The sequence below is a fragment of the Pelodiscus sinensis genome, chromosome 1, assembly GCF_049634645.1.
Source record: "Pelodiscus sinensis isolate JC-2024 chromosome 1, ASM4963464v1, whole genome shotgun sequence".
Classification (NCBI taxonomy): Eukaryota; Metazoa; Chordata; order Testudines; family Trionychidae; genus Pelodiscus; species Pelodiscus sinensis.
In genome coordinates this window covers 74,303,027-74,317,418 of record NC_134711.1, presented here as the reverse complement: position 1 = coordinate 74,317,418, position 14,392 = coordinate 74,303,027, and positions in this window count along the sequence as shown.

Below are 14,392 nucleotides of genomic sequence, written 5' to 3'. Positions count from 1 at the left end.
AAAGCAGTCCTGTCTTGGAGTGCCCAGAGTGCCTGCACTTGGGACACCACAGCACTCGGCCACATGGAGCCAGAGCTGCTCCATGGCACGTCGGTGCATCTCATGGAGTCATTGCTATCAGCCCGGCTGCACTTGCTGTAGGCTGCCATACAGGGGGTCCATTGGGGGGCTGTCAGGATCCAGGAGGCCCTGCGGGAGAGCGTCCACCCCGAGGAGCCCTCAGAGCCTCCCCGGTCCTCCCCACAGGGGGCTTGTGCCCCATTCCTCCCTCATGTCCTTCCACTTACCCCTCCCTAGCCCCCCTTCCTGATGTCAAATAAAAGACACGTATGTTCAAAAATAGAAACTGCGTTTATTGAACAAAACTGGGGGGGGATAAACCTCTGGGGACACTGGGAAAGTAGGTGGGAGAGGAGAAGAGAGAGGGTGGGAGAGGGGAGAAGGAAACCTGGGAGGAGGGAGCTGGAAGGGGGAAGCAAGGAGAAGAAGGGGGAGGGGAAGCTCAGGACCCTGGGTTGGGGGTCTCGCCAGACCAACTTGAGTTTCATGCAAACCTGCTTCTGGATTTGCATGTGGCCTTTGGTGGCCAGGCTGGCAGCTATCCTGCCATAGATGGCCACGTTCCTCCATCTAGTGCGGAGATCATGGACGTTGGGGGCATCCCCCCAAACCTGAATAAAGTCCATGATCTCCACCCTGGACCAGGAAGGCACCCACCTTCTCCAGCCCCTGGAAAGCTCCTGGGAGCTGGCAGACTGCTCCTGGGGAGTGGTGGAGGGCTGGCTGCCAGTGGCTTGCTGGCTCATGTTTTGGGGCCACTGGGTCAGGGGCCACAGTGGCCACTGCTGGCTCTGGGCTCACAGGCTTGGAGCTGGTACAGGCACTGTGGCCAGGGTCTACCCCTTTAATGGCTCTGGGGCTGGGGGAGAGGAGAATAAGTTTTCCTGGTTGTGCCCAGAGTGGCCACCAGGGGAAACTGGGAAGGGCTAGAGGCCCCCTATTTTGAATTAAGTGTCTACACAGCACTTAATTTGAAATAGCTAATTCGAATTTGGCGTTAGTCCTTGTACAATGAGGTTTACCAAATTTGAATTAAGCGTTCCACTATTTCGAATTAATTTTGAAATAGCGGGTTTGTATGTATAGGTGCTATTAAAGTTAATTCGAAATAACAACTGTTATTTCAAATTATCCTTACAGTGTAGACATACCTGTACAGTTTGTACCTCTGTACCTCTGTATAGGTAAAACTGTCAATTGTAGCCAAAACTTAATAATCCATGTGAAAAAGCTAGATTCTATCTAACTTTCATGTTGGTGTACAGAAATGGTGTGAGGGTGAGAAGTTCTGTCCTGTCTCTCACCCAAGCATCAATGGAGCCTTCTGTGATGAAACATTTGGGTGAAAATGACTGACAGAACAAAATGAAGGTCTCCATTGCTAATGGTAAGTATTTTTTTATTGTATTCTGACAACAGTGAGTCTGTTCTTTACAGTGTGTGTAAGTGGAGCTGGGTGAAAAGGGTTGTCATGAAATTTTGTGGCAGAGAATTTGTATTGCACGTTGTGTGCTAGGACGTTTCATTTCTACAAAATACCTATATCCCTATAAAAACAAAGAAATTTCACTGCAACATCACCTCTTCTATGAATATTATGTATTACTACATGAAGACTCTGATATTTCTCTGGTGAATGTCTTCACTAAAAATTACAGTGATAATAATAGAAGACTCAGAAATCATTAAAAGCAGGAAGATTATTCAACGACTATGACTGATGGTTTTTCTGCATGGTAAGTTAGTCTGTAAATTGAAATGTGTACTATTTGGCCTGGCCCAAGTGGCTACTGCTGCTGAGCACTAAAATTCTCAGTATTATCTGAAATGTAACTATATGGATGTGCTCTAAAGAACTTGTAGTGTACACCAGTAGGGTCCGCGTGCATGGGTTAGTTCATGAGATGCTGGTGTCGACTAAAATGTATGTCCCTGTGGTGAGAATTAAAGCATTGTGCAGATAAGCCATGAGAAGTCTAGCCTGGAGTATACCTGTGCTACAATAGGCTCACCAGGAGCCACTTGCAATCTTCTTGCCAAATCAAAAGAAGGTTTGGATAACTCTGCCTTTGAGGAAGCCCATCCATTTCTAGGCTATTTCTAAATCATCTTAGCTAGAGATGACTTTTTTTGGGTGCTCCTAAAAATCCTTCAAAAGCACAACTTTGTGTGCTCCACAAAATGTGTCTAAAATCCATTGCAAGAGAATGTATCCTGATTTTTCTAAAATATCTACCTTCTCTTTCCTATTATAAATTTCACAAGTTGAGCACTGTTACCCTGGAACATAATATAAATATTTCCTCCAAAGGACATTTTTGCAGAAGTTTGTCAAGCTCCATCTTGGTTTATAGTTCTCATAAAGCATTTTTTGTTTAAGACGACCACTAGTGAATAGAGTCACTAATCTTTCATTCTTCTGCTGTGCAGCACACCCAGAACATATCAGAGCAAAAAGGGGAGATTTTACGTGGAAAATCTCTACCTAGAAAATGGGGTAACATCTGTAAAATTATTGAAGTTTATAACAAGATGGGAAATGCCTTATTATAATAAATATACTGGAATGAGGTGTGTAATGTATATAAAGGGAGAAGGTAACTTTGGAGCTGTGATATACCAGTATCCATCCCAACCCCTGAATTTGAGTCTGATCAACTCAGCTTTGCATACATAATTGTATGCCAAATAGTGGTACCTGAGTCACGAAGACTGGAGTCAAACTGAGTTCTTGGGAAGCTGAGTGAAAAGAGAAAGGAAGGGAACACAACAATGGGAGAGGCAGTGCAAGAGGGAAGTCTATTGAGAGAGTATATCTACTCTGCAATTAAATACCCACCACTGACCTGTGCCACCTAACATGTGGAGCTCAGGCTAGACTTATTTAACTGAAGTATAGATGTTTGGGCTTGAGCTGCAGTTCAAGCTCTGGACCCCTCTCACCTGGCAGGGTCCTGGAGTCCATGCTCCTGCCAAAGCCTGAATGTCTACACTGCAATGAAACAGTTTCATAGCCCAAATCCTGCAAGCCTGAGTCAGCTGACATGGGCCAGCCATGACTGTTTAATTATAGAGTAGACACATCCTTAGTAACATACGTACCTTATAGCATTCAAAAGCTTTTCTAGATAAGTATTCAAGCTGGCCAGCCTTTCCCTTCAAGAGGAATACAGCTGGTAGCTATAATATTAATTACTGAGGGAAGATTTGTTATAGAACTTTCTGGTAAATGGAGATTGCACGAGGAAAGAGATCCACATGACCAAGTGGACTCTGCCAAGGTTTGTGTAAGAATCTAAAGTTCTCTTTGTCTAAATTGGTTATTTTGTGACCAGTGAGGCTAACCTTATAGTATATTTCTACATGTAGTGTGACTATGTTAATGCTGGCTTGTATTTTTTATTTTATTACTTAGTGTTTACACTTTTCAGGTCATAATAATCTGAAGTACTTCAGATGCACTTAATGTATCTGCTTTCTCAATGTAACAATAACCAATATTGTCATCAGCCTCAATTCCTAAACTAAGTTCAATTTTAAAATCACATGCATTCTCATTCACTTTACTTTTCACTCTTCTACAGCCCAATAATTTCTGGAGGTAAAGAAGAGAGGCACACAGCAACCAGAGTGGGACCCAACTAATTGTGTTGCAGCAGAGGAAGGACCTAGTCAAAAAGTTATCCAGCAGCTGATGATGATGATGTATGGATCTTCATTCTGACCAGACATTAAGGAGGAAGATTTTGACCATAGTAAACATAAAATATCCATTCTTAATGATCTACATGTAAATATCTATGTATTGCTCTGCTCCCTGCCTTTTTTTTACAGGCCGGAATTGCCAAAGATGATATTTTTTAACTCAGAATTCTGAACTGGAGTGGATTTCACAAGAAAATTCCACATAAGAAAAGCTGTATATCAAATTTCACAGAATACATAATTTGAACATGAAAAACCGGCAAAACATTTATCACAAAAATTCACTAAAATTGTTAATGTACAAAAATGTCTAAAGAAACATACACAGGTTCCTGGAAACAACTGTGCAGAGTTGTAATCACAACTTTTTAAGAAATCACAAACAAAAGCAAACAAAAGCAAAGCAAAATAAAACAAAACAAAACAACAGCCCTACCACAGTCGTATCAGAGTAAATTGGTTAGCATAGTGGAACATGCTATGTTTATATTCTGAGTGCACAGTAAATAACGGGACCTCATTTCAAAATAAAAAAAATGTGGTGAGGTTTTGTTTGTTTGTTTCTGGGGAGGAGGTTGTAATACTATTTTTACAAAATCTGCTATATAATTTCAGAGAGTTTGTCTGTCTGTATGTCTGACTGTTCAAGAACACCTCCTAAATGGTAAAAGTTAGGACCACCACATTTGGTATGTAGCTTCCTCTTATAATTTAAAGTAAGATAACAGTTTGATTTTGCCAGGACAATGAGATGTACCTGGAATGGGACTGCCTCTCATTAAACCCTACAAAAGGGAGATAAAAGAGGCTGACTGGGGGTTCAACTCCCCATCTGGCACTGCTCTTGCCCTTACCACCTCTAACCCTTCAGGTGCCCTTTCTAGGGAGGGAAGGGGGAAGTTGTAGTTGATTTGTATGGGAACAGCTGTTCCCTTTCATCAAGGAGTGAGGAGAAAGAACATTTTGATTCATTCCTCACTCTGGCTGGGGAGTGCAGGGGGCAGATGAATCTGGACCTGACCCAGATGGGGGACAAGCACCCTGTCCCTGGCTCTGTCCTCTGGAGCTGCAGCAGCTGTGGAGAGGTGCTTTTCACCTCGTCCCAAGCTGCTGTGGTGAGAGAGGATTGAAGTGGCCCTCTCTCCCTGGACCAGCATTCATACTGAAGCACTCTATCCCCACTCCCATCATGGGGCACTGATTTAAATGAAGCATGTACATTTTCATTTTATTTTTCAAAAACAAAAATGAATAGAGTTAAGGACCCAAGCAATACTGGGCCAATTTTCTAGTAGTAAAAGAAAAAAAAATTACACAGGATCTTATTCAGCAGCAATATACATTTATTTGGTAGATGGAAGAATTTTTTTCCAGTAAATTTGGGTTCAGAATTAGTTTGTAAAAGGTGAACATGTATCATTTATATTCCCTGTGAGCAGAACAACTTTGATACTCTTGATCCTTATTTGCTTTTTTCCTCTCTCTACTTCAAATGCTAAAGACTTACGTGCTTTAACCAATATTACATGATATGTGACACAAGAGACTGTTTATCCATTTTTTAATTCCCAACAAGACCAAGCAACTTCTCATTAATGATAAAGTCCTTTTAGATCATAAAAAGAGTATTCAAAAATGAATATGAAATTCTACAGGCTGAAACTCTCTTAGGCAGGATTCTCTGGTCCGGCATGGAGGGGATCAGTGGCACGGATCTCTGTAGGGCTGGCAGGCCAGTAGGCTGCCCGCAGTGAGTTGATGACAGGATCACCCAGCATGTGACGGCAGGGCTGCCTAGTGGGTCTAGGAGCCACTGTATCTTGGTGGGTCAGTGAGCCACGGAACGCAGCTGTCAGGTGGGTCCCAGAGCCCCAGCGTGGTGTGTGCAGCTGCCTTGAGGGACCTGAAGTCATAGCAGCGATGGCTGCCCAATTGGTTTGGCAGGGAAGCAGTGCCAGGAGGATGTGGAGAGCTGGCTGGGAGGCCAGTGGGCGAGCCAAAGGGGCCAGCGGCAGGAGTCCAGAAATGACCTCTCTGGTTCAGTAAAATCCCTCATCCGGGACCTGTCAGATCCCTGGGGTGCCAAACCAGTGAGGTCTCTGTACTACACTTTTTTAAAATTCCTTGCCTTTAAATCATCTGATGACTCTTCTAATTTTAGTGCAAACAGACTCTATTTTCTTGGGCATTCACTGAACAATGGAAGTAAAGGAAAGTTTGAGAAGGGTTAGTTAATTAGTCCCTTCAGCATCTCATTCTCATAAAACCTTCCATGATAGTTTAAAAGACTTACATTTAAGGCAAACATAGACATTCATTTGAATGTCAAACCTTTGCAATACTTTAGGCAGGACACATGGAAAATTAGATCACACATAATAAGCTTTTCCAGCTAATATCTCACTGGCCAGACATATGTTGAAAATCATAAGTGGAGGCACTGCAGTGCATTGACAAGAATCATATGTCCCATTAATTTGGCATTTTGCGTAGATATTCTGATCCTGTATTTATACTAAAATTAAAGTAGGGAGGGAGAGGAAAGTGGAAAATTGGAAAGAAAGTAAACAAGATTGATTAGTTTTTCTTGTAAATACACTGTCTTTATAACCGCTTCTAAAAGAATTTCAAGTATCCTCCATTCTGTGATTCTTTGTTCTTCTTTTGAGAGATAAAAGAAAGAGCTAAAAATAAAAAAAATGATGAAAGGAAAGAAGAAAGATATCATCTCTGGAAAAACTGAAAACTGAAAAGATCAAATAGATAAGTTAATCACAGAAAGGTCTTAATGGAAAAAAAACAAGTACAAAATTTAGAACTTAGCATGGTAGGCAAATGTCAATGTGTTTAAAGTTCAGGTCAGAGAAGTATCTAGGATGAACTCTTCAGAGACTTTAGCTGGCAAAGTTATTATTTAAAGCCATGCCTGTTTTAGAAATCATGCTGGAAACACAGTAAAAAGAAAGTATAGGCCCTGAAAATTTAAAAGTAACAAACAAAAAAGGCAAACATTTTCAAACTTCCTCAAAGGTTCAGAGCATTTTGTGAAAATTCAAGGAACTGGTTGGTGCTTTTTCTTTAAGGTATTGGTTGTGATAGTCATAGCCCTCTAAAGGAATTGCCCTAGCCACCAAGGAGACGGACATTCCCTCAATGACCATACCCTCCTACAACTATGTTCAGTGGAATAATGAAACAGTGGACCAATACAATGAATCTAGTTCTAGTAATGCACAGAGAGAAAACTGTCACAGCATTTGGATCTAGACCATTGGTGGACAAGTGGCTATGTTTGACTTAAATGTAAGTCTTTTAAATTATCATGGAAGGTTTTATGGGAATGAGATGCTGAAGGAACTAATTAACTAACTCTTCTCAAACTTTCCTTTACTTCCATTGTTCAATTAATGCCCAAGAAAATAGAGATTGTTTGCATTTGGATTTAGACCAGTAGTGGGTCAGATACAGGGTTAGCCCCTGATGGGCTGCTGCTGCTTACCTGCGCCTCCACAGCTATGGACACTTGCAGCTCCCTTTGGCCACAGATCAGCATTCCTGACCAATGAGAGCTGAGGGAAGTGGTGCCTGGTCCACACCATTTCCTGATGGTCCTGTTGGCTGGGAATGGTGATCCATGGCCCCTGCGCTGCAAGCCCCTGAACCTGCAGATGCTCAGGTAAATGAAACAGTGTCGGCCTGCCAGGGGCTAACCTTGCAGAACTGCTGCAGTGTTATTTCTCACCCCAATTTAGACTATAGCATTCTTTCCTGAAAGAGTGGCAATTGAATTATTTTTAGCACTGAATGCAAAACTTATTTTATTTATCATAGGTTCCCTTCAACATGTTCTTTACACAAACACATACAAGAGGGGAAAAAAGGAAACTAAACTAATGAAGCTATTTTGTCTGGAATCTGGAAAGGAAAAAGAGACAGATGTTGAAATTATTAGTAATTTTAGCTCTTAAATACCAGGTAATTGCTCAAAGGGGTACCATTTATGTATCAATGATGATGAACAATAATTAATTTGTAATATTTTTTTTGACCAGATCTAATTATTATACCAATTGCATCATAAATTAAATGTATCACATAGCTCCACATTTTGGTACATAGATATCACTGCTACATATGAAAGTATCATTATGTGCAATATTGCATGATATAAACTGTGTTAATGTAGTGTTAAGGTTGCAAAGTCAAACTCTCAAAAATCTGGAAATACAAGAATTAAGATTGTCCATGCAACTTTAAATTCCTTCCCTTATACATATGCCTTAGGACACAATCTCATATTACATGATCAGAGCTCTTAGTTCCCGTTTTTGGTGTTAGAAGAAATTCCAGGCATGGATCATGCTCAACACAAATGGAATCTTCAGAGATTTTACCTGCCAAATTCTAGCAAGTTTCCACAGAGCACTGGAGAACTGTATTTTTTTCAGATATTTATAACATGTCCAAATTTGGGGTTGTTTTCCTTGGATGGAAAAAAGAACATCCCTGAAATTAAGGTGACTTCCCAACTAACTGTATAGAAAACATGGATGTGCTAGACCTTCTCAACAAAATCAATGTAAGGATTTTTTTAAAATAGGGCAAAACATATTTTTCTTTTAGCTTGTTTTCAGAAACATCTGAACTGTTTGAAGTGAGTTTTTTAAAGCATTTCCGCCTGAGGCAGACATCCAGAATGGAAAAATTCAGGCTGAATGATTAAAATTTGGCAAAGTTATAAACAACTGAAAAAAGTGTCTAATGATGAGAAGTGATGGGCAACCTTTACTCTAGGTGACAATAATAATAATAATGTGAAAAAAACTGATACATCCTGAGATTTAATTATTTTAGGTTGATACTTTTTCTATAAAGCCACAGTTCCAAATCTCGATGCTGATGCCTTGCAACTGAAATCAATGCACTGTCAGAATGTATCTAGTACTGCATGTTCAAGAGCACAGACAATGTATTTTTTTCTAATGGCCTTTATTTCCTACAATTGGCAGTTGCCAACTAATTAACAAAACTTAACAAACTTTAAGAAACCAGCAACTGATTTAGACATAGTCTGCCATATTCAATCAAAGTATAGGTAGTCAGTAGTATGGTCCATTATTTGCAGTGTACAACATGAGGATTTTTAAAATTAAGACCTGGGGGAAAGCCAATAGTTGTGGAAAAGCACACAGTTTAGATGGAGACATCCCCCAGGCATGAATGTATTACAGTGGAAACTCTATATCTGAGTAAAGAGACTAAGAAAGAATTTGGTAAAGCACAAGCAAGAACTAGAGAGTAAAGTCAAACATTAAAAAGTCCCACTTAAATATGAAACACAAAGGCAAGCAATTGAATAGTGACAAAATGTATAAATACTTAGTATTTACATTCTAGCATTTGCATATAAGATGGATACACTAAGGCCTGGCATGAAATGAGAATATTGATATAATAGGCATTACAAAATTGGTGGAATGAGATAATCACCAGGACATGGTAATACCACAGTATCAAATAAATAGGAATTACATAGTGAAGTTATGCTGGTAGGAGAGTGGCACGACATGTGAAAGAAAGCATAGATTAAAATAAAATAAAAGTCCTAAATAAATCAATCTGTACCACAGAATCTCTAGATAAAAATGCTATGATTGAAGAACAGTAATACTGATGCTTTTCCAAAATAGCTTCTCCCCTACAGCATTCAAAGTAATTAGTCCCCAGAGTTTCCTGGGGCTCTAAATCAAGGTGGTGCCTCCACCTTAGGGAAGCCTGACTCGGGCTAATTTCCAGGCTTCCCTGTAATGTAGATGCGCTACTACGAAATAAGCTATTTTAGAGTATTTCTTCTAGAATAGCTTATTCCAGTGTAGATGTATCCTTAGTAACGTCTTGTCAAAGCCCTGGCTGGGATGATTTAGTTAGGGTTGGCCCTGCTTTGGGTATGAGTTGGACTTGATGACCTCCTGAGGTCCCTTCCAGCCCTAAGATTCTGTGATTCCATGAAGAGATAAGTAGTAGGATGGCAACACTTGCAAACAATGCATAACATTGGGTCACCTAATGAAATTAATAGTATGTTTAGCTCAAATAGAGGAAGCACTTCTTCATACTTTGCAAGTCAACTGTGGAACTCATTGCCATGGGATGTGAAGCCAAAAAAAAATTAGATAAGTTCATAGAGTATATCAATGATTATTTACCAAGTTGGCCATGGACACAACATCCAGCTGCTAGCAACTGGGACTGGACAAGATATGATGGATCAATTAAAATTCAGTTGTTCTGTTAATTTCCTCTGGAAATCTGGCACTGGGCCCTATCAGAAGATAAGATACTGAGCTAGATGAAGACTTGGTCTGATTCAGTATGGCTATTCTGATGTTACTTTTTATTGTGCATGTATCTTGTCATTTGTATTCAATAAGATAACATCTAGATTTATTCCTTTTCAATTCTTTTGTATTCAGAAAAACAGTAAAACAGGACATTCATATATGTAGCCAAAGCCATGTGAAGCTTTAATTAATGTTAAACTTACCATTGGATGAGAGAAAAAAAAGTCAAAGCTGAGCCTAGGTTTTAGTTCCTCCATAAAAGGAGTTATGCATGTGATCCTGTGAAGTATGTGGATGTGTCGTCCATTATTTCATCTGGACCTTGATGGGTATTAAGATCCTGATAAGAACTCTGTAGCTAGTGCTCCTTTTCTCCTTCTCTTCCTCTGCTCTCTAGCTAGATTTGTTTTTTCCTTTTATCTCATAGATAATCTCCAGGAAAGCTAATACTGTGTCAAGCTAGTTCCTGAATGCAAAGCCAAAGTCCTGAATACAAGTGACTCAAAGGATTGTTATATACTGAAGACACAAGTAACTATTTTAACTACATTAATTATAAATCAGAATAATATCTATTATTTTTGTTTATTTATTAAAATTGGTTCTTAATTATCTGTAGAAGCTGTCTTCTGATGGAAAACTGAAGGCTTTGTATGCCATGAAATTTTCATGAAAAATATCTTTCAAAGGAACTTGTTGATTTGTCATTAAATAACTGAACATTTTCAATTTTCATCCACAAACTAAAAACTTTTGGCTAAATATTGAATATTTTGATTTAGACATGCTGCCATTGAGCATTATGGAAATTGTTCTTTGGTTTGGGTAACTCAAGCCCTAATTTATCTCTTCAGATCAGCTACTTCATCTGAACTATATTTCCCATGAGGCATCATGGCCAAATACTCCCATGATGCACTGCAAAGCTCAGCAAAGGTAAGAACCATGGTAAGGATTGGGAGATACATTCCATGCCAAAAAGCCTAGCCTGTAGAATAGAATGGTGGCATGAAGAACCAAAGTACATCTCCCATGAGGCACTACAATGGCATATCTGACTAGAATTTTTTATTGTTAGCTAAACATTTTAAATTTTTGGTTTTTCAACAAAAAGCATTTTTTCATGGAAAAAAATCTGACTAGTTCTATTATTTACATAAAACTCTGCTAACCAGACTGGATGGAAAGTCACCCACTGACTGTAATGGAATCAGATCCATGTCAGTAATTTTTTTCCCTTCCTACTTCTGTTGCACCTCTTCTACACACACAGATCCAGCATCAAATAGGCCTTCATCCTGAAATATTACCCATAGCCAATGACATATGTTGCGGGAGAGGGAGGGAAATACTTCTTGCTTCAATGCGAAAATAGTGTACCACACAATTGATATATACACAGTAAAGTGCTAAAATCTTGCTAATTGTTTTCTTGTTTAATTGTCAAGTAAAAGTGCATGTCAGCCCTTTTCATTTACTCTAATTCAGTGCACCTGGCAGATTGTAACTGCATCCATGTCATTGTCTCCCCATGAAGAATAATTATGTTCACACTCAAACAGGGGTTAATCAGAGCTTGAACAATGAATGGGTTTAACATTTTTTCCGTATCTCTGAACACTGCAATATATTTGGAGAATAATCAGTGTGCTATGTGCTGTTCTGGACATCCTAACAGGAACTGGAGAGATCTATAATCTTGTTTTGTTTACTTTAGTACGATTTTATTTTCCTAATACAGTACATTAAAATATATCTATGTGCACATATAGTGGTGGTGTAGCCTACTCCTGCAGGGAGAGGGTTATAGATAAGGCAGGGGAGACTTGTACAAACTTGGCTAATTAGGTTGGGGAGCAATTATCCAATCAGGGCCAGGCTGGCCCAAAATAGGCTGCAAGGGCTGAGAGAGCACACTATTGCTCCAACCGTGGAGCAGGAAAGACCTGGTTTCCTAGGAAGCTACAGAGGGTACCGCAGACACAGCAGAGCTGGGGAAAGGCTGGCAGAACTGGGGCATTCTGGCCTGACTCAACTCCCAAGCTGCAGGCCGATACAAGGATGTGAGTGGTATTAGGGCTTTAGGGAGGCAGCTAGGACAGAAGAAGGAAGCAGTTCCACACCACTTTGCTATAATGAGTGGCCATTTCACACTGTAGTTTGTTCCTGAGGCAGGGCAGTGGGTTGATGAAGCAAGGTGGGTATAGAGGATTGGGGTTCCTCAGGAAGGGAGGACCCCAGAGTTCGTGGGTACTTCTGTGGGGCAGTACTATGAGGAAAGGGCACCACAGACCAGAAGGGATACGGGGCCTGCAGTAGCATAGAAGAGAGGTAATTGAGGGTGAGACACTGGCCAACAGGGTGTGCTCCATGGTTAGAAGAGCTAATCCCTGAGGAGACCAGCAGGAGCTGCTGCAGCAATAAGTCATGACCATTTACAGTGCACTGTCTATGTCAACAGTAGTTGAAATAGTTATATATGGTAATTACAGGCGGTTTCACACATTCATGATCCAGTCAAGTTTGCAGTAGATGTTTGCACATTAATTTATCTCTATTCTTGTTAACATGTATTAAAGAAAAATGAAGGGTTCAGCCATCTGGAAAAAAATCTTGAAACCAACGGTGCACTTTGTTATTGTAGATTAAAGTTATGTAAAATCGAGCCTTGCTAACACACACGCTATAATTACCATACAAACCAATTTTCTCTCTTCCATTGTAAAGAAAGATATACCTACATATAATGAGAAATAAAATAGCAGAGGAAATTATAGTGAGGATACCAATAAGGTTGTGTACAAGATATATTACAATATTATTACTATCAATAGCATTCATTCTTGATGTTTTATAAATAATGACAACTAAACTACAATTAAACTCACTGTATATTTTGTGATGTATTGTCCTAAAGAAGTAATTCTTCACTCGTTCTGACTGACTTTTGACTTCTTTGCACTGAGTTGTCTAATCATTAGGGGGTAAATCCTGGTGTTAATAAAACCAGTTGCAAGACATTAAATTTGGTAGGATCAGGGTTTGGTTCTAATGTGAATCACAGATGTTATAATGTGTATCAAATCATATGTAACCCCCTTTTTCCTCCCCAGGTTACTTGGGAGCAGGTCACACTCACAAGTGCACCTGGACACCTGGTGGTCTTGACATAAAAGGAAATCCTGAGTACCCCAGTTGTGATGTTGTTTGGTTGGGGAAAGCCTATCCACCCCCTTGCTCATAAAGAATGTACAATGGCAGTGCCTCCACCTGGCTAGCCCTGTAGACACTTACTGGTGTGCCTTGAGAACCTCCAGGAATAACTTATTCCAGCAATAAACTGGATCTAACTCAAGAACAACAATTACAAATCATAATAATATACATCTAATAGATTGCATTAGAATGAACAACCTTAACTTAAAGAAACAGGATTTAACAAATTAACAGTGAATAACATCAATTAACAAAGTACATGGAAGTAAAAGGAACTTATCTAGCTGCCATTTGCACTGCCAATATTTATCCCACTCCAGAGTGTGCACACTCCTGGACTCAGAGTCCCAGACTCCTGCTTGCATGGGCACGCTTGAAGAACTGCAGCTATAATGGAGATTCTCTGTAGGTAGTGTGTATGTGGGTCCCAGCTATGCAGTAGCTCTGGTTCACTGGACTGGCCTCTCTGCCTCTCTTTGAACCCAGACTTAGTCTGTATCTCTGAGGTCTGTCTCAGGCAGCATTTTCTCAAAGATGCCCAGTTACTCACAGTCTCCTTCTGTGTGCTGGATACAGTGTAGCTTCTAGCCACAAGTACAGCCAAAGGGCCTCCCCTCTAGGACAATCAGAAGCAGCCTGCTAGATCCCAGTTCCAAAGGCTCACTGTCCCAGTCTGTAACTGCAACATAACAGCTCCTGAACTGGATCAAACTCCTCCACAGCAGCCTGGCTCCCTTTCTGCTCCAAAAACTGAGGGAAAAGTCCACAGATTGCTGAGTCTTCCTCCACACATGTGGAGAGACTGCAGATCTCCAAAACAAAAGTCACTTCCTACCTGTTTTCCCCCAGGGCTCATGGGAATTGTAGTCTGTGAGGCTAGGTTGCAGCACACAGGATCTTCCCAGAAAATAAACAAAAGCACCTTTAGTAAGGGGACTACACATAGAAGTACAATAGTTAAAGTTACGATTTTGTCGCAAGTATTTTTAGTGAAAGTCATGAACAGGTCATGGGCAATAAATACAAATTCACAGAAACTTGTGTCTTGTTCTTGACTAAAAGTACCCTGG